Consider the following 22,107-nt stretch of genomic DNA (forward strand, 5'->3'; position numbering starts at 1 on the left):
TGGATGGATGGACTTCAAAATAAAATATAACACCCTGTCTCGTTCATAATATAGCGCAACAACATCACACTATTACATATATAGTAAACATATATATATATATATATATATATATATATATATATATATATATATATATATATATACATAATCAATAATAAACAATACTAATAAATTATAGATTGGTGTGTGACAAAATCCAAGTGTATGTGTGTGACTATGTGTGTAGATTAGCTGTTAAGTGTTACCGTAAATGTTGAATGAGGAAGCAGACAGAAACCAAAGAGGGCAAGGCAAAAGGAGTCCAAGATATGCGAGGGGTCCGTGGGGCAGAGAGAGACGTCAGAGTCCGGGGGCGAGCGAGGAGTCTGGAAACGAGGGAGGCAGTCCAAATCCAGGGTAACGGAAGGGAAACAGTGCGGAAACACGGGAGAACAAACAAGGATGTCAGACACGAGGGAAAAGCGCAGAGAGAGAAAGCATAAGCCTTACGGTATCCGATTTGAGAACTAAGTTCCCGCGCCGATCCTTGGGTCCACTGGTCCTTTAATGAGCTTGCCCTCATCAGTACCAGGTGAGCAGATTGGTAAATGAGTGCAGGCTTGTCGCTGCGTGGGCGTGCTGCGCTCAGCGTGAGCGGGGGCGTGTCCGGGTGCGCTGTCAGCGGGTCCTCTGGGTGGTCCCGCAGCGGAGGGAGACGCAGATTGCACGTGTGCCACAACAGATAGTACTTTATTGATTCCTTCAGGAGATTTATTCACGTTGTTTGCCACATACTGTCTGGCTTCCCTGTTTGCTGTGCTTTGGTTTATTCCTGTTTTTCGAGCTCATGATTCCTGTTCTGAGTTTTTAACCCTTAGCTCTCCCTTTTTTTCGGTCCCTGTATTTTTGGGTGTGGTATGATTTTATGAGAAATAAAATCGTATCCTACCTGCACGCTTTGTCCGGAGTTGTTCGTCTGCATCCTGGGAAAATGGCCACGCCTGACATCCATGGCATTTGTTTACATTCAGGAGTGATAGCTTGCTGTTAGCAGTTAGCTATTGTATCCTCCTCCGGTGTGTAGTGAAGCATGTTTAGGTATTCCTCGTCCTGCAGGGATGATACTGGTACGAAACTGACTATTTCTCACCACAGAGGCGAGGATTAGTGATCTAGAAGTAGCTAAAACACTGCCGACTGCGGATGGACATTAGCCGCTAGCTAGCTAACGGCTAACAAGCGCTAAGCACCGCTTGCAGTGTTTACAGCTTCCATTTTATTGTTGGTTTTTAAGCCAAAATGCGTCCATTGTTCCATCGTGTCCAGTAAAAAAAAGGTTATTTTAAAACACCTTTTACAAATGTCTATCCGAGATCAAGGAATTTCATCGCAAGCTAGCAGGCGGGTTTGTAAGGGGAGGAGCAAGCCAATGAGAAAAAATACCGGCTTACTTTCTGTTTTACCGTGTTTTTATTTACACTTCTTAAAATGTAATAATCACTTATTTGTCTGTTGGTAAATGTTGGTATCAATCGAAATCTAACTAGTTACTGGGTCATACATTGCTTGTAATTAAAGTCTTCATGTGTCCAGGGACGTATTTTCTGCGTTTATTAACAATAAAAAAGACAAAAGATTTTGCGATTTAAAAAAATATTGACGTTATCAATGTAGTATTGACTATATACGGCTCTTGTACTTGGTAATGTCTGTGCCGGCCATGATATTTGTTTACATTCAGGAGTGCCAGCTTGCTGTTAGCAGTTAGCTATCGTATCCTCCTCCGGTGTGTAGTGAAGCATGTTTAGCCATTTCTCGTCCCGCAGGGATGATACTTGTAAGAAACTTACTTTATCTGTCACCATTGAGGCGAGGATTAGTGATCTACAAGTAGCTAAAACACTGCCAACTGCGGATGGACGTTAACCGCTAGCTAGCCAACGGCTATAAAGAGAAAGAGCTAATAAGCACCTCTTGCAGTGTTTATAGCTTCCATTTTATTGTTTGTTTTTAAGCCAAAATGCGTGCATTCTTCCATCGCGTCCGGTAAAAAAAAGGATATCATTAACTACAATTCGTCGCTACAACTGTAAGTGGAAGTTAAAACTCTACTATACAGAGCCAAAGTCATTTATCAACAACACCCAGAAACGCAGCTGGCTTCGCTGGGCCCGAGTTCATCCAAGATCGATTGATGCAAAATATAAAAGTGTTCTGTGGCCTGACGAGTCAACATTTCAAATTGTTTTTTCAAACTGTGACCCCTGTGTCCTCCGGAACAAAGAGGAAACTAACCATCCGGATTGTTATGGGGGCAAAGTTCAAAAGCCAGCATCTGTGATAGTATGGGGATGGATTAGTACCCAAGGCATGGGTAACTTACTCATCTGTGACGGCACCATTAATGCTGAAAGGTACATACAGGTTTTGGAGCAACATATGTTGCCATCAATGCAACGTTATCAAGGACGCCCCTGCTTATTTCAGCAAGTCAATGCCAAGCCACGTGTTACAACAGCGTGCCTTCATAGTTAAAAGTGCAGGTACTAGACTGGCCTGCCTGCAGTCCAGACCTGTCTCCCGTCGAAAATGTGTAGCGCATTACGAAGCCCAAAATACCACAACGGAGACCCCGGACTGTTGAACAATTTAAAGGCCTACTGAAACCCACTACTACCCACCACGCAGTCTGATAGTTTATATATCAATGATGAAATATTAACATTGCAACACATGCCAAAACGGCCTTTTTAGTTTACTAAATTGCAATTTTTAATTTCCCGGGAGTTTTTTCTTGAAAACGTTGCGTAATGATGACGTGTACGCTTGACGTCACGGGCTGTTAGGAAATATGAGCGCTGCACACACACACAGCTAAAAGTCGTCTGCTTTAACGGCATAATTACACAGTATTTTGGAGATCTGTGTTGCTGAATCCTTTGCAATTTGTTCAATTAATATTGGAGAAGTCAAAGTAGAAAGATGGAGTTGGGATCACAAACACACGGTGATTCCTTGTTTAAAATTCACGGAGGTGAAACTTTACTTTGAATCACAGCGAACATGGATCCCAACCGAATGTCAACCAGCAGGTTTCGGTGAGAAAACTGTGGTAAAAAGTCGCTTCTTACCGGACATCAGCTGAGCTTGTGCCGTCCATAAAGCTGCCGTCGACTTCCCTGAGATATTGGCGTCAAGACACCCGTGGACACACACCTCCGACTATCAGGTACTGTTAAACTCACTATAACACTAGCAACACAATAGAAAGATAAGGGATTTCCCAGAATTATCCTAGTAAATGTGTCTAAAAACATCTGAATTCTTCCCAATGCAATCGCGTTTTTTTTTTTTACTTGTTTTTTGTTTTTTGTTTTCTAGTCCGTCGCTATCAATATCCTCAAACATGAATCTTTCATCCTTGCTCAAATTAATGGGGACATTGTTGTTTTCTCGGTCCGAATTGCTCTTTTTGTTGGAGGCTCCCATTAAAAACATTGTGAATATGTGAGGAGCCATCAAAATGTGTCGTCATCGTCTGCGACTTCCGGTAAAGGCAGGGCTTTTCTCCAGTTGCGAACTTTATCATGGATGTTCTCTACTAAATCCTTTCAGTGGCAAACAAAGAAATTTAACTAAAAAAATCCTCCAAGGAAGGACCCTTTTTTCCAAACATGTGCTAGCTCGATGCTAATATGTATTGGGTTTGCTACTGGCATGCTATTGATTAGCATTAGCGATTTTAACTCTTTGATTTCAACTGCAACTAAGATGCACATAACAATCAAACAACCGGTGCGTAATAAGTAGAACACTTACAGTATTAACACTTTGAAGGGCACAACAGACAGCAAAGCCTGAAATGACTGACACACCATAAACTTTACGCTACTGCCATCTAATGTATTGGACTTGCAACTGCAATTTCAATTTACTTGCAAATGAGACTGAGAAATAACAGCAGTTATCATAATCAGCTCAATAAATATTTATTGACACACACAAAAAGTTGTGAAAATTGGTATTGTGGAGTAACTGTTAAAAGTTACTGTATGTCAATTTGCAACAGGCAATATCGCGAAATGATCAAGTATGACACATAGAATGGACCTGCTATCCCCGTTTAAATAAGAAAATCTCATTTCAGTAGGCCTTTAAGCTGTACATCAAGCAAGAATGGGAAATAATTTCAAATGAAAAGCTTCAAAAATTGGTCTCCTCAGTTCCCAAACGTTTACTGAGTGTTGTTAAAAGGAAAAGCCATGTAACACATTGTTGAAAATGCACCTGTGCCAACTTTTGTGTTGCTGCCATTAAATTATAATTAATGATTATTTACAAAAAAAATGAAGTTTCTGTTCATAACTTTTATGGACAGAATTTCTAAGCGCAGTCAAGGCATTGAGGGGTTCCGGTTTGGTGGCCTCGGGATTAGGTCTCTGCTTTTTGCAGACGATGTGGTCCTGTTGGCTTCATCTGGCCGGGATCTTCAGCTCTCACTGGATCGGTTCGCAGCCGAGTGTGAAGCGGCCGGAATGAGAATCAGCACCTCCAAATCCGAGTCCATGGTTCTCTCCCGGAAAAGGGTGGAGTGCCATCTCCGGGTTGGGGAGGAGACCCTGCCCCAAGTGGAGGAGTTCAAGTACCTAGGAGTCTTGTTCACGAGTGGGGAAGAGTGGATCGTGAGATCGACAGGTGGATCGGTGCGGCGTCTTCAATAATGCGGACGTTGTATCGATCCGTTGTGGTGAAGAAGGAGCTGAGACGGAAGGCAAAGCTCTCAATTTACCGGTCGATCTACGTTCCCATCCTCACCTATGGTCATGAGCTTTGGGTCATGACCGAAAGGATAAGATCACGGGTACAAGCGGCCAAAATGAGTTTCCTCTGCCGTGTGGCGGGGCTCTCCCTTAGAGATAGGGTGAGAAGCTCTGTCATCCGGGAGGAACTCAAAGTAAAGCCGCTGCTCCTCCACATCGAGAGGAGCCAGATGAGGTGGTTCGGGCATCTGGTCAGGATGCCACCCGAACGCCTCCTGAGGGAGGTGTTTAGGGCACGTCCAACCGGTAGGAGGCCACGGGGAAGACCCAGGACACGTTGGGAAGACTATGTCTCCCGGCTGGCCTGGGAACGCCTCGGGATCCCCCGGGAAGAGCTAGACGAAGTGGCTGGGGAGAGGGAAGTCTGGGCTTCCCTGCTTAGGCTGCTGCCCCCGCGACCCGACCTCGGATAAGCGGAAGAAGATGGATGGATGGATGGATGAAGTTTCTCAGTTTGAACATTATATATTGTGTCTTTGCAGTCTAATCAATTGAATATAAGTTGAAGAGGATTTCCAAATCAGTGTATTCTGTTTTTATTTACGATTTACACAACGGGCCAAACTTCAGTGGTTTTGGGTTTTGTAGTACCGGTACAACTCCACTCCGTACTGTAGCATTCAGGCGTTGAGCTCGGCTATACATGACTGTTTTTACCAGCAGCAAATCGATCTAAACTCTGACCTTAGTGAGCCTCGAGAGTAACGACAAAGCTTTTATTATCCTAATGAAACCAGGGAAAGTACAGGGTGTTTTTGTTGGCTCCTGTAAATTGTTGCTCCCCCCCCCAGTGAGACATTGTTGGACGCAAAGTACTGGTCTTGGCTTCTGGTGAGGCGGCAATGATGGCTCCGTCAACACCACTTGCTTTCGTACGCGGTCGTTAGCGTCATCATCGGGGTGGTAAAGGGTTTGCTAGCTCATTTTTCGAAATCCGCGCCGGTAGAAAGCGTGAAAGGTGCTGAGGGGAAGCGGGCGGGCAGTGTGCTGATTTTGGATTGTTGGTGCTCAGCACAAACGGACTGAGGTCATCTGGGTTTTGACAAAGGTCCAGCCATTGAAACCTCGCCTTCATCACAGATATGTTTAGATCTTTGAGGTGACTCAACAGATGTTTTATAAGAGTCTTGCCACGTTGAACTAATCTTTCCACCAAAGTGGTCCAGTTCCTTCTGAGTCAGCACAGTCCAGTTAAAAGGTTCGATTCTGACGTGTTTTGTGTGCATGTGTAGTAAGGATACAGACAACGTATGATAGTTAATAACAATGGGAGGTGAGCGCACCCTTGAAGGTCGACAAAATATCGGTTTCTCAGCTGTGGGCTGCAGAGGTACTCAGTTGTAATACACTTTTTTCACCACTTGTGGCAGTATTGACGATATCAAACAAACAGAAGAAGTCTGGAGATAACGTCATACAGAAGTTTCTTTAGCGCAATAAGTATGACTGACTAAAGTTACTTAAGACTTAATTTGATTTAGTTTATTTTGAGACATAAGATGACATGCTGGGCCGCATAAAGTGACGGGCCACCTAAATAATGTGGGCCTGATAAAATTATGTAGTGGGCCATGAAAAATGATATGGCGGGCCACATAAATGAATTAGGCCCGGTGAAATGAGGTGGAGGGCCACATAGAAGGATGTGGCGGGCTACGTACATGACAAATCATGTGGTGGGCCACATAAAAATTATGTGACGGGCCACATAAATGATATGGGCAATATAAGCTCATGAGGCGAGCAATAAAAAGGCCTTGACAGGCCACATAAATGATGTGGTCCAGATGATATGATGTGGAGGGCCACATAAAAGGATGTAGCGGGCCACATAAATGGCAAATCATGTGGCGGGCCAAATAAAATGACATGGCGGGCCACATAAATGATGTGGGCTAGATAAAATGATGTGGCGGGCCATATAAAATAAAGTGGTGACCCACTTAAAGTGACAAATCATGTGGCAGGCCAGATAAAATTATGTGGTGGGCCACATGAAGGGACGTGACGAGCCGCATAAATGATGTGAGACAGATGAAATGAGGTGGAGGGCCACGTAAAACGATGTGGTGGACCACTTAAAGTGATAAATCATGTGGCGGTCCAGATAAAATGATTTGGGCCAGATAAAATTACGTGGTGGGCCAAAAAAGGGACGTGACAGGCCACATAAATGATGTGGGCCAGATGAAATGATGTGGAGGGCCACGCAAAAGGATGTGGCGCGCCACATAAATGACCAATCTTGTGGCAGTCCACATAAATGATGTGGGCCAGATGAAATTAGGTGGCGGGCCACGTAAAATGTTGTCGCAGGCCACATGAATGACAAATGTAAGATGAAGTGGCGTGCTACATAAAATTATTTGGCGGACCACATAAAATTACGTGACAAGCCACATAAATGATGTGGGCCACATAAAATGAGGTAGTGGGCCATGTAAAATGATGTGGTGGACCATTTAAAGTGACAAATCATGTGGCGAGCCAAATAACGATGATGTGGGCCAGATAAAATGATGTGGTGGACCATTTAAAGTGACAAATCATGTGGCTAGCCAAATAAAAATGATGTGGGCCAGATAAAATTATGTGGTGGACCACATAAAATGACGTGACAAGCCACATTAATGATGTGGGCCAGTTGAAATGATGAGGAGGGCCATGTAAAATTATGTGGGTCAGATGAAATTATGTGGAGGGCCATGTAAAATTATGTGGGCCACTTAAATTGATGTGGCGGGCCACATAAGTGTTGTGGGCCAGTTTAAATGATGCGGCGGGCCAAATAAAATGAGATGGTGAACCACATAAAATGATGTAGCGAGCCACGTAAAATTAAGTGGCGTGCTACATAAAATGATGTGGCAGACCACATAAAATGATGTGGTGGACCACGTAAAATTATGTAGCGGGCCAAATAAAATGATATGGTGCATCACATAAAATTATGTAGCGGGCCACGTAAAATGAAGTGGCGTGCTACATAAAATGATTTGGCAGACCACATAAGATGATATGGCGGGCCACATAAAATAAAGTGGCACGCTACATAAAATAACGTGGCGGAGCACATAAAATGATGTGGTGGACCACATAAAATTTGGTGGCAAAATGTAATTTTATTTACAGTTTATTTTGAGAAACAATCATCATGATTTAGTTTGTTTTAGCACAACACAATCGTATGCATATTTATTTTACGTCAGTTATATATGAGTCACTTCTTTTGCAGCATATTTGGTTTAGGGCTGTGAAACTTTCGGCACCACACAATTTGATTCCGTTTTCGGAGGTAATGATTCAATTCAGAGACGAGTCTCGATTCAAAATCTTTACTCTGTTAAGACCTGTTACGCCAGGCCACTCTTTGTTCTATTTTCGGGGTGTTTTTCCAGTGTATTTGGCTTCACTTCCTGTTTTACGCTATTGTTTTGGTTTCACTTCCTGTTTAGTTTGTATTGTGTTTGCGCTGGCTTCACACGCTTTCCGTTATCGGATCGGATGATGTTTATAGTAAAAGTGGATGTCATTGTGTTACGTTGCTGAAGTAGTGCATGGCCAAAGATTGTATATTGTAAGAAGATGCTCACATGGTGCTGTACAGGTGCGGTACAGTGCAGCGCGCAAGATGTCAAAGTACAAAGTACATTTTGTACATTTTGCGTCAGTCACATCATCTTCTTTTTGTCACTTAAACAAATATCGGCGCCGTTCACCTTGCATTTAGGCGACCGTGGTGCATGCCTGTCTCCAATTAAGTCTGGAAGACTCCCTATTAGCCATGTGTGCGTGGCTCATCCAGTATTTAGCAGCTCCCGGTCTCCGGTGTCACGTCTACCCACGCGATCATCTTGCCCGGGCCAGGGTGAGCCAGGATCCAGTTCCTGCAGTCTCTCAGGCCAGCTTGGCTGCCCGTGGAGCAGTTGGGTCTTTCTGAGGCCTTTTGTTTGGCGGCAAAGAGGAAAGAAATGCATCTGGATATTTCACAGGAGGTAGGGTACTACTTTTTAAATGTTGTATTGGTTGAGGGTTTTGGTGAAACTTTTAGGAAATGTCAGAAATGGAACAAGTGATTACATTTATATGATTATGCAATAAATTTTGCTACAAGGCTCAACTTTCCCCTACATGTAATTGATTGTGGCCCCCCCACCGTGGCAAAATAAAAGCCGCCTTACCTTGAAATGAGTGGTGTTTTTTAATTTGTGAACTATTGATTAGTAAAGCCCAAAACAATTCCATCAATCCATCCATTTTTCTACCGCTTATTCCCTCTGGTGTCGCGGGGGGCGCTGGTGCCTATCTCAGCTACAATCGGGCGGAAGGCTGTGTAAACCCTGGACAAGTCGCTACCTCATCGCAGGGCCAACACAGATAGACAGACAACCTTCACACTCACATTCACACACTAGGGCCAATTTAGTGTTGCCAATCAACCTATCCCCAGGTGCATGTCTTTGGAGGTGGGAGGAAGCCGGAGTACCCGGAGGTAACCCAAGCAGTCAAGGGTAGAACATGCAAACTCCACACAGAAAGATCCCGAGCCCGGGATTGAACCCAGGACTACTCAGGACCATCGTATTGTGAGGCAGACGCACTAACCCCTCTTCCACCGTGCTTCCAGCCCCAAAAAATTGAAAAACAGAAATAAAACTGCAGTGTTGCAACCGGATGTCTGCGATGTGGACGTACTTTCACAATATTTTATTAGACCCACACCACGTCCATTGCTTTCGGTCTCCCCTAGGGGGAAGGGGGTTGCCCACATATGCGGTCCTCTCTAAGGTTTCTCATAGTCATTCACAGTGACGTCCCACTGGGGTGAGTTTTTCCTTGCCCTTATGTGAGCTCTGTGCCGCGGATGTCGTTGTGGCTTGTGCAGCCCTTTGAGACATTTGTGATTTAAGGCTATATAAATAAACATTGATTGATTGACACAGACAAAAATTTACGGACTCTGTTTATTTCCTTTCACTGTAGCAGTACTTCTTAATTGTCTTCTGTTGCGCTACATGAAATAAAAACTATATCTGGTGGGCCACAATAAATGACAAATGAAGTGGCGGACCACATAAGATGATGTTGGTGATGTGGCGGATCACATAAAATGATATGGCGGGCCACATAAAATTATGTGGCGGGCCACGTACAATGACGTGGTGGACAACATAAAATGATGTGGGCCATATAAAATGATGTGAGGGTCAACATAAATGACAAATCAAGTGGCGGGCTACATAAATGATGTAGGCCACGTAAAATGAATGGTGGGCCACATAAAAGTGAAATTATGTGAAGGGCCAATTAAATGACAAATGAAGTGGTGGATCACATTACATGATGTTTGTGGCCACGGAAAATGCTGTGGCGGGGCCCATATATGAAAAATCATGTGGCGGGTCACCTAAGATGACGTGGCGGGCCATGTAAAGTGATGTGGGGTGGTCACTTTAAATGACAAATGAAGTGGTGAGCGAGTTAAATGACAAATGACATGGCGGACCACATAAAATGTAGACCAAATAAAATGATAATGCGGCCACTTAAGATATGGTGGGCCACGTAAAATGACGTGGTGGACCACATAAAATGTAGACCAGATAAAATGATGATGCGGCCACATAAGATATGGTGGGCCACATAAAATGAGGTGGTGGGCCACATAAATAATGTAGGCCAGTTAAATGATGTGGCGGGCCACCTTAAACAACAAATGAAGTTTCGGACCATATAAAATGATGTGGTGGGCCATGTAAAATGAGAAATTATTTGAAGGGTCGCTTGAATAACAAATGATGTGGCAGACCACATAAAATAATGTGGGGAAGATAAAATGATGAGGCGGGCCACGTAAAATGACGTGACAGGCCACATACAATGACGTGACGGGCCACCTACAATGACGTGACGGGCCACGTAAAATGAGATGACGGGCAAGATAAATTATGTGGGCCAGATAAAATGATGTGGTGGGCCACATTAAATTACAAATAAAGTTTCGGACCATTTAAAATGATGTGGTGGGCCATGTAAAATGAGAAATGACATGGAGGGAAAACACAAAAAATGATGTGGCGGGCCACGTACTATGACGTGGTGGACCACATAAAATGATGTTGGCCATATAAAATGTCTTGGGGGTGCACAGAAATAACAAATCAAGTGGCGGGCTACATAAATGATGTAGCCAAATAAATTGATCTGGTGGGCCAGGTAAAAGAGAAATTAAGTGAAGTGCCACTTTAATGACAAATGACGTGGTGGACCACATAAAATAATCTGGGGCAGGCAAAATGAAGAAGCGGGCCACAGAAAATGCCGTGGCGGGCTACAAAAGATGATGTGGGTCAGTTTAATTTATGTGGCGGGCCAAATAAAATTATGTAGTGGTCCACTTTAATGGCCTGAAACTTTTAGTATCGGGCCATAGAAAAATTACGTGGTCGGCCACGTAAGATGAGAAATGACATAGAGGGCCACTTAAATGTGAAATGATGTGGCGGACCACATAAAGTAATGTGGGCGTGATAAAATGAAGTGGCGGGCCACATAAAATGATATGGCGGGCCACATAAATGATATGGCAAGCCATGTAAAATGATGTAGCGGGCCCCCTACAATGAAGTGTCGGCCCACATAAAGTGATGTCAGCCAGGTAAAATGATGTGGCTGGCCACATAAAATGATGTGGCGGGCCAGATAAAATGAAGTAGCAAGCCACATAAAATGATGTAGCGGGCCACATGAAATGATGTGAGCCAGATAAAATGATGTGGCTGGCCATATTAAATGAGGTGGCGGGCCAGATAAAATGTCTGGCAAGCCACATAAAATGATGTAGCGGGCCACATAAAATGATGTTATCCAGATAAAATGATGTGGGGGGCAACATAAATGACAAATCAAGTGGCGGGCTACAGAAATTATGTAGGCCAAATAAAATCATGTGGTGGGCCAGGGGCAGGTAAAAGAGAAATTATGTGAAGGGTCACTTAAATGACAAATGTGGGCCAGATAAAATTAGGAGGTGGGTCACAGAAAATGCCGTTGTGGGCTACATAAGATGATGTGGGACAGCTAAATTATGTGACGGAACACATAAATGATGTGGTGGACCACTTCAAATTAAGTGGTGGGCCAAGTAAAATGAGAAATGACATGGAGGGCCACGTAAATGAAAAATGAATTGGCAGACCACATAAAGTAATGTGGGCCAGATAAAATGAAGTGGCGGGCCAGGTAAAATGATGTGGCAAGCCACATAAAATGATGTGGGGGGCAACATAAATGACAAATCAAGTGGCGGGCTACATAAATGATGTAGGCCAAATTAAATTATGTGGTGGGCCACATAAGATGAGGTGGTGGGCCAGATAATGACAAATCATAAAATGATGTGGGTTGGATAAAATGACATAGCGGGCCACGTAAAATGATGTGAAGGGCCAAATAAAATCTTGTGGGCTAGATAAAATGTTTTGGGGGGAGCAACATAAATGATGTAGGCCAGTTCAAATGATGTGGCAGGCCACATAAATGATGTGTCGGGCCATGTAAGATTAAATGGCGTGCTACATAAAATGACGTGGCGGGCAACGTAAAATGATGTGGTGGACCACATCAAATGAAGTGGCGGGCCAGTTTTGGCCCCTGAGCCTTGAGTTTGACACCTGTGCGATAATTGAACAATAAATGACAGAAAATCAAATATTTGACACCATCTTGCTAAGTTGTGAAACGGCAGCCGAGACAAAAGTGTCTGGTTTTGGGACTGCAGACCTGCAACCAGAGGGAAGAAGCTGGCAAAGATTATGTATCAGTGAGACACAGCAGTTAAAATGCAAGAAGCCATCCGCTGTAGCTGTTTATTGTATGGTGCAAGGCCGCCATGTGTGCTTGAGTGGCTTCCAGACGTCAAAGTCCCAGAATTCCATTTTTTTGTTATTACAGGCGAGGAAAGAACCCAGCAAGACATGAATAGAATCTTCCAGTCTGTGGCCTTACAAGGGAAATGTTCATTGTGTCTGCACACGACCATTCAAGCGTGCTGGACAGGAACCTAAACAAGACCCAGAGCGGACCATGCCGGGCTTAGAATGAACTTCTGAAAAGCCGTAAGTCCCTTTGGCAAAAAAAGTTATATCGCATGTGTTAATAATACATCAAGACTCGAGGATAGGTACTTAGTCCGGAACTTTTTTCGCAACGACCGGATCCCGCACCGATTCACGGAAAATCCAACGGTGCCATGAGTCGGTACCTGGGTTGAGAGTGACGTCACGCCCGGTTGCCGACTGAGCCTTCTTAATTCGGCACTTGGCAATCACTCCAGCAGCACTGAGAGCGGACTCTGCTAAATTAGCTCTATAGGTAATGTTACAATTTTCAATGCAAACAAAGAAATTTACTCCAAAAAAAAGAACTAATACATTTAGCCATAAAAGTTTTTTTTGTTTCTAGTCTTTGAGGTGACAGGTCACATGAAATAATACATGATTTGGTGGGACACATAAAATGATGTGGCAAGCTACATAAAATGAAAAATGTAAGTGGTGGGCAATGTAAAATGGTCAATGACTTGGGAGGAGGGCGAGGGGGGGAGGCACTTTAAATGACAAACGAACAGACGGCCCACATATACAGTAATGCTTTGGCGGGCCGTATAAATTATGTGGTGGGCTACGTGAAGTGACGTGGCGTGCCATTTTAAATGACAAATAAGGAGGCAGGCCACATAAATGATGTGGCGGGCTATGTAAAATGACAAATGAGGAGGCGTGCCACATAAAATGACGTCACAGGCCACATTAAATGACAATTGAAGAGGTGGGCCACTTGAATATTGCAGTGGGCTGTGTTAAATTATGTGGCCGGCCACTTACATGACAAACGAGGAGGCGGTTCACATAAATGATGTGGCGGCTATGTAAAATGATGTGGTGGTCCACTTTAAAAGACAAATGAGGAGGCGGGGTCTATGTAAAATGATGTGGCGGGCAAGTTTAAATGACAAATAAATGGGTTGTACTTGTATAGCGCTTTTCTACCTTCAAGGTACTCAAAGCGCTTTGACACTACTTCCACATTTACCCATTCACACACACATTCACACACTGATGGAGGGAGCTGCCATGCAAGGCGCCAACCAGCACCCATCAGGAGCAAGGGTGAAGTGTCTTGCTCAGGACACAACGGACGTGACGAGGTTGGTACTAGGTGGGATTTAAACCAGTGACCCTCGGGTTGCGCACGGCCACCCTCCCACTGCGCCACGCGGGCCACATATAATGTTGTGGCGGGCCACTTAAATGACAAATGAGGAGGCGGGCCATATATAATGTTGTGGCGGGCCACATAAATGACATGGCGGGCAAATTTAAATGACAAATGAAGAGGCGGGCCACATATAATGTTGTGGCGGGCCAATTTAAATGACAAATGAAGATACGGCCTACATATAATGTTGTGGATGGCCACATATATAATGTGGAAGGACATTTAAAATGACAAATGAAGAGGCAGCCCACATATGATGCTGTGGGGGGCCACATAAATCATGTGGTGAGCAAGTTTAAATGACAAATGAAGATGCGGCCCACATATAATGTTGTGGATGGCCACATAAATGATGTGGCGGGCAATTTTAAATGACAAATGAAGAAGGGGGCTACAAATAATGCTGTGGGGGGCCACATAAATGATGTGGCGGGCAAATTTAAATGACAAATGAAGAGGCGGGCCACGTATAATTTTGTGGCGGGCCACATTAAATGACAAATGAAGATGCGGCCCACATATAATGTTGTGGATGGCCACATATATGATGTGGAAGGACATTTAAAATGACAAATGAAGAGGCAGCCCACATATGATGCTGTGGGGGGCCACATAAATGATGTGGTGAGCAAGTTTAAATGACAAATGAAGATGCGGCCCACATATAATGTTGTGGATGGCCACATAAATGATGTGGCGGGCAATTTTAAATGACAAATGAAGAGGGGGGCTACAAATAATGCTGTGGGGGGGCCACATTAAATGACAAATGAAGAAGCAGCCCACATATAATGTTGTGGATGGCCACATAAATGATGTGGAAGGACATTTAAAATGACAAATGAAGAGGCAGCCGACATATGATGCTGTGGGGGGCCACATAAATGATGTGGCGGGCAATTTTAAATGACAAATGAAGAGGCGGGCCACAAATAATGTTGTGGGGGGCCACATAAATGATGTGGCGGGCAAATTTAAATGACAAATGAAGAGGCGGGCCACAAATAATGTTGTGGGGGGCCAAATAAACAATGTGGCGGGCAATTTTAAATGACAAATGAAGAGGCGGGCCACAAGTAATGTTGTGGGGGGCCACCTAAATGACGTGGCGGGCAATTTTAAATGACAAATGAAGAGGCAGGCCACATATAATGTTGTGGCGGTCCACTTTAAATGACAAATGAAGAGGTGGGCCGGATAAATGGCGCGGAGGGGTAGGTAAAATGTTCTGGTGGGCCACTTAAAATGACAAATGATGTATAAAATGATATTGTGGGTCACTTTGATTGACAAATGAAGTGGCAGGCCACCTGAAATGGAAAATTACGTTGCGGGTCACGTAAAATGATGTGACAGGCCATGTAAAATGACAAATGATGTGGCGGGCAAACAAAGAAATTTAACTCAAAAAATCCTCCAAGTAAGGACCCTTTTTTCCAAACATGTGCTAGCTCGATGCTAATATGTATTGGGTTTGCTACTGGCATGCTATTGATTAGCATTAGCGATTTTAACTCTTTGATTTCAACTGCAACTAAGATGCACATAACAATCAAACAACCGGTGCGTAATAAGTAGAACACTTACAGTATTAACACTTTGAAGGGCACAACAGACAGCAAAGCCTGAAATGACTGACACACCATAACTTTACGCTACTGCCATCTAATGTATTGGACATGCAACTGCAATTTCAATTTACTTGCAAATGAGACTGAGAAATAACAGCAGTTATCATAATCAGCTCAATAAATATTTATTGACACACACAAAAGTTGTGAAAATTGGTATTGTGGAGTAACTGTTAAAAGTTACTGTATGTCAATTTGCAACAGCCCACCATCTGCAACGGCAAAACACGCTAACGAGAACGTAGGTTCAACTATGCTGCTTTACCCATAATGCACTGCCCACACGGGCCCCTGTCAAACCCTTGTCGTCATGCCGCTACCCCTTCGTGCTGCACAACAATACGCCAGCAGCGTCCGGGCTTCCTCCCCGCTCCTCGTTTTGAGGCTTCCCCCCTGTCACATTGGCGTGAGACGTGTCAGGAGCGCCGCCGGGTTTTGCCATCATTAGGCCATGGAGAAGGCGGCCTTGTGCGTCGTTAAAGCGAACGCTTGTTTGGTGGCGGTTGGAGGCGCAAGTTGGCTGACAGGCTGCAATTGTAGCTTACCGCCATCAATGTGTGAATGTGGATGAATATAGGTTTTGAGTGTCTGAAAAAGCGTGGTATGATTCAAATCTTTTATTATTACATTACAATTTTTTCGTAAATCAGCATCTTGCCAGTGTCAAAACAGGTACTGAGTGTGCCATACCCTCATAAACGTCCATTTACTAGTGATGGGTTGATGAGGCATCATGTATCGCAGGGGTCGGGAACCTTTTTGGCTGAGAGAGCCATTCAAGCCAAATATTTTAAAAAGTACTTCCGTGAGAGCCATATAATAGACTGAACACAACTAAATGCGTGGATTTTTAAGTAAAACCAACATTTTTAGAGTATAATGAAATAAATCTCTTATTCTTTTTAATAACACTGTTATTCTGAAGCGAACCAACAATAAATAAAATACTTCTTACCATTAATGCGACTTCTTGAACAGGTGCGGTAGAAACCAGATGGATGGATTAAAATGCATGAGAATGTTTTATATTTTGAACGTTATTTTTGACACTGTGACTACAAGCAGAATTATTCATTACTTATCGTGTTAAGCAATGTCAGCTAAGATTTATCTGAGAGCCAGGTGCGGTCATCAAAAGAGCCACATCTGGCTCTAGAGCCACAGGTTCCCTACCCCTGATGTATCGTTTCGACACATTGCAAAACTGTATTGATACTGTGTCAATACTGTGTCACTAAATACTGACATCGGCTGGACATTAAAAATCCCTACAGGCAACCTATGGACCCACTCAACTGACACTGATTTTATGACCTAGTATATACAATAATATAAACCAAGTCATTGTATTTCATTTAGGATTATTTCATATCTTCATTTAAAGAACAATATATTTTTATCTTTTTTAGATACAGTCAATCAATAATGTGAACATGTATCATAACATGGAAATCTAAGAGAACATGTTGTGAGTGAGAATACCTGTGGACTGAGAATTTATTTATTTATTTATTTTTTACATGCGATCTGAATACGCATTGTTGATTGATTGAAGCTTTTATTAGTAGATTGCGCAGTACAGTACATATTCCGTACAATTGACCACTAATTGGTAACACCCAGATAAGTTTTTCAACTTGTTTAAGTCGGGGTCCACGTTAATCAATTCATGGTAAAAACGTAATGAGTGACCCATCGAGCTGGATTTGAACCAGTGCTCTAAGGAACTCAGCATGAGCATTTACCAACTGACCTACTGAAACGGTTCAACACAAAAACATGTACCGTTACAGACCTACTAACTAAGATCGAGTAGAAACTTTGAGAGAACAGGATGAAACGACAAGGAAATTAACACAAATACCTTTTTTTCCGATATATGATCAAAAAATTCCGACACGGTGGAAATGATCTCCGACGACGATAAATTACAAATGACCAACGACAGAAGTGCGGCGATTCTGTTGGCAGCAGCATCTCGTTGACGGATGCGCTTCCATATAAACACAGGTTGGCGCGCAGTCGTCAGTGCGACACAGTTGGCGTATCGGTCAAAGTTCTATTTTGGTTTCATCTGACCACATGACATTCTCCCAATCCTCTGCTGTATCATCCATGTATCCATTTTGGTATAAACTCAACTTGTCGTGTTTGGAGGAAGAAGAATACTGAGTTGCATCCCCATACCTACTGTGAAGCATGGGGATGGAAACATCATGCTTTGGGGCTGTTTTTCTGCTAAGGGGACAGGACGATTGATCTGTGTTAAGGAAATAATGAATGGGGCCATGTATTGTGAGATTTTGAGCCAAAACCTCCTTCCATCAGTGAGAGATTTGAATGGTTGACCAAATACTTATTTTCCACCATAATTTACAAATAAATTCTTTAAAATTCCTACAATGTGAATTCCTGGATTTTTTTCACATTCTGTCTCTCACAGTTGAAGTGTACCTATGATGAAAATTACAGACCTCTGTCATCATTTTAAGTGGGAGAAATCGGTGGCTGACTAAATACTTTTTTGCCCCACTGTATATATTTATATTTATTTATTTATTTTGGACAAAACATTTTGGCCCAATGTGGCCCTCAAGTCATAAAGTGTGGACACCCCCTGGACTACATAGTACAATTATTGAAATGTATTGTTGGAAGCTAATGGAGCTAAAGTTGGTGTTTTGGTTGGAATGTGCTGCTTTTCCACACAGTTAAGATAAGATCAAGTGGACTGTTGTGTCTTACAGCGGGATTCGAGAATAGTTGTTTCTTTCTCCCAGATAGTTTGACGGATTGAATGTGCTATTACGAGGAAGTTTGCTGTTGTGTTGAGAGGGACTCAGGAGCAGTTCTCATCAGCTCTTTCCAACACGGTCTGAGCACCAGGGGTGCACTTTGACCCCGGTCACTGCATGCGAGATAGAAACGTCCATGACCCGGCACAGCCTGCTTGTTCATGCGGTCCTGGCTCTGCTGGAGATCAGGGCTGACCAGTCACCGGTCGAAGGTCAGGGATGTCTGTTCAAAGTGCAGCTTATATGTTAGAACTTTGAAATCACAATGATTTAGAGCAGGGGTGTCCAAAATGATGCCCCTGCCACATTCCAAAAATATTATGATCAACAAAAAATAGAACAAAGTGTAATATCCGCTTTAGATTTAAAAATATATAAAACAATAAACTTTATATCACCAGATGGATTTGAAGTTGATCTACAGACTTAAGCGTTGAATACAAACATTTATTTTTGACTTATTTTTACAATTTTTATGACTGGGACCAAACTTGAGGGGAGCCCTAGAGTTAAAAAAAAAAATTAATAATTTTTTATTGTTTAAAAAAAAAAAAAAAAATCCAAAATTTTCAGTGGAAAAAGTTTGGACACCCCTGATTTAGCGCAATGTACACATGTGTTAACACTCCATGGTCCAGACCTGTCATGAAACATCTCAGTCCAAAAGAACACATGCTAAAGCAGGGGTGGCCAAAACTACAGCTTACTGGCAACTTTAATTTGGCCCATTGGACATCATAACTTCTCCTTCAAAATAATCTTAATTACCGGGGAGATCCATAAATGCTTCAGGTTTGTTGCCATTTTGTGGGCAATATGAGTAAATCAGAACAATGTCCCTTGAATGTGATTCTGTATCACAGCACAACATATACTTATATGACACAATCCAGACAACCTTCCCTAGTCATAGTGCCGTAAAAGAAAAAAAAAAAATGCAAATAACATAAATGCCAACACACATGGTCACAGATAAGACAACCTACTCACTGAACTTTGTGAATGCTATGAAAAACGTCCAAACACAATAATAATTTTAAATGACACCCATTTAAATCCATTAGAGTGCATGATGGGAAAAAAGCAAAACACTCTCTCTACACTTACCCATCTTTGGCCCATTTTAGCTGCTTGATAATTCTGTTTGATTGCAAAACTTTAAGAAGGTTGTCATGAAAGTAAACAAAGTAGGAGGCGCACTTTCACATAGTCTTTATATTTAATTACACTATATTTATTATACATTCATTATATTAATATATGTACACACAAACACACACGCACACACACACACGTGTATATATATGTATATATGTGTGTATGTATATATATATATGTATATATAAATGTGTATATACTGTGTATGTATATATATGTGTGTGTATATATTTGTATATACATATATATTGTATATATGTATACACACATATATATATATATATATCCTCTGCTGTATCATCCATGTATCCATTTTGGTATAAACTCAACTCGTCGTGTTTGGAGGAAGAAGAATACTGAGTTGCATCCCAAGAACACCAGACCTACTGTGAAGCATGGGGGTGGAAACATCATGCTTTGGGGCTGTTTTTCTGCTAAGGGGACAGGACGATTGATCCATGTTAAGGAAAGAATGAATGCGGCCATGTATCGTGAGATTTTGAGCCAAAAACCTCCTTCCATCAATGAGAGCTTTGAATGGTTGACCAAATACTTATTTTCCACCATAATTTACAAATAAATTATTTAAAATTCCTACAATGTGAATTGCTGGATTTTTTTCCCACATTCTGTCTCTCACAGTTGAAGTGTACCTATGATGAAAATTACAGACCTCTGTCATCATTTTAAGTGGGAGAACTTGCACAATCGGTGGCTGACTAAATACTTTTTTGCCCCACTGTGTATATATATATTTATATATATATATATATATATATATATATATATATATATATATATATACACACACATAATTTTTTTGGGCCCCAAAACGTTTTGACACCCCTGGTCTAAAGTACACATATATATATGTGTGTATGTGTATATATATATATATATATATATATATATATATATATATATATATATATATATATATATATATATATATATATATATATATACACACACGTTTGGACACCCCTGGACCAAAGTAACATTTCTCCCTGTTTTTCTGGTGCCAGAGAAGAAGGCCAATGCTTTGTATGAGGCTCAACATAAAAAGCAACACTTTAATTTGTTTTTCATCTTCTTCTTGTCAGTAGCCCGTCACAGACTCTGCGCGGAGTCCTCCAAGCTGACCACAGAACAACATCAAAGCGCTGCACATGTATTTTTACACACTGACTACACGGACATGAGCAAGGCAGATGGCACACAAACCGGAGGTCACGTCCTGCGTCTTCCCCACACAAGTTGTTGGTGCTGTTGTGAACAAAAACAAAGATGGGCGACACTTGAGCGTTTCGTCACATTTGAAACCAAGCCCTGTTCCTGTCTGATTACACTCGTAACCAGATCTGTGCCAATGTGTAAGTGTTTCTTCTTTAAGCCATGCTCTACCACTTTGCAAGAGTTTTGTATTAATTTGGAATCGAGAATCGATTCTGAATCGAATCGTTTAACCCCCAAAACTCAAATCCAAAGATTCACAGCCCTAGTTGATGATAATGGAAATAAACTGCTGTTTATTTCAAACGTGTGACTGTTCAAACCGTCACAATTCAAATTAAGAAAATATTCTTTTCATAAGAATACATGGAGTTATTCTGGAAACTGCTTTTCTTCACACACACACACGATGAGATCTTGTTGTTTTAGCCGCCGTGTGACGTGAAGTTAAAACAGAGGTGTCCTTTGTCCGGTCCACCACACCACTGGCACCGCAGCCCACCAGGTGGCGGGGGGGAAATCCGCAGACGGGGCGCCTCACGTTTCAGCCGAGACATGAAAAAGAAACGTCCACCTCGGCAAGAAAATTAGCCGACGTGCCGTAAAAAGCTTCTCATCTTGGTAAGAAAATCCAGATTCAGCACAGGCGGCCCCCGGTGCACGCTGGGATGTCGAACACGCTGTCAGCTCTGCTCGTGTTCAGGTACACGCCGTGCGCGATTAAAAGCCTCACGCGGGAACACCCTGAATTATTAGCGGGATGTGGCGACGTCACCCCAGGCCAAATCGGAACCATCTGTCTGCTGAGGATATTCTTTCTTTCAACGGCACACTGAACAAGCTCCAAATGCTCGCCGCTGAAATTGCATGATAGTCGGACCCCTCATCTCTATTTGTGCGGTCATCCTGACAAGAGCTTGCGATGCAACCTGCTGCAGGTTTTAGGTCAATAGAATTAACTTAGCCTGTCAACGTAAAGACCAGTTAACGCTATTTTCCTTCATCAAACAATCCAACTTTACTTATAAAGTACTCTCCATACATAAAATAAATGCAACACCAAGTGCTTTACAGACTTAAAAACAATACCCCGATCATAGCACACACATGAAGAAATAGATGAGTACAGAGGAGCCAAGTGACGAAACACTGTCACGGGCGCCATCTGCACCAGCACGGCCACCAGGACGCTGACACAAAGCGTCCCCA

At 42.6% G+C, this 22,107-nt stretch overlaps 1 protein-coding gene across 3 annotated transcripts in view; it reads left to right on the top strand.

Moving 5' to 3' along the window:
• The window catches only part of LOC133549257 (protein inscuteable homolog), a 140,475-nt gene that overhangs the window by 13,748 nt on the left and 104,620 nt on the right, over nucleotides 1-22,107 (top strand). The window contains exon 2 of one of the 3 annotated variants that reach the window (XM_061894484.1): nucleotides 12,756-12,919. The exons of the other annotated variants lie outside the window; for them this stretch is intronic. The gene's annotated coding sequence lies outside the window, so the exon portion shown is untranslated. The remainder of the gene's footprint in view (nucleotides 1-12,755; nucleotides 12,920-22,107) is intronic. 3 annotated transcript variants of the gene reach the window in all.

Source organism: Nerophis ophidion, linkage group LG03 (assembly GCF_033978795.1).
Source record: "Nerophis ophidion isolate RoL-2023_Sa linkage group LG03, RoL_Noph_v1.0, whole genome shotgun sequence".
Taxonomy (NCBI): domain Eukaryota; kingdom Metazoa; phylum Chordata; class Actinopteri; order Syngnathiformes; family Syngnathidae; genus Nerophis; species Nerophis ophidion.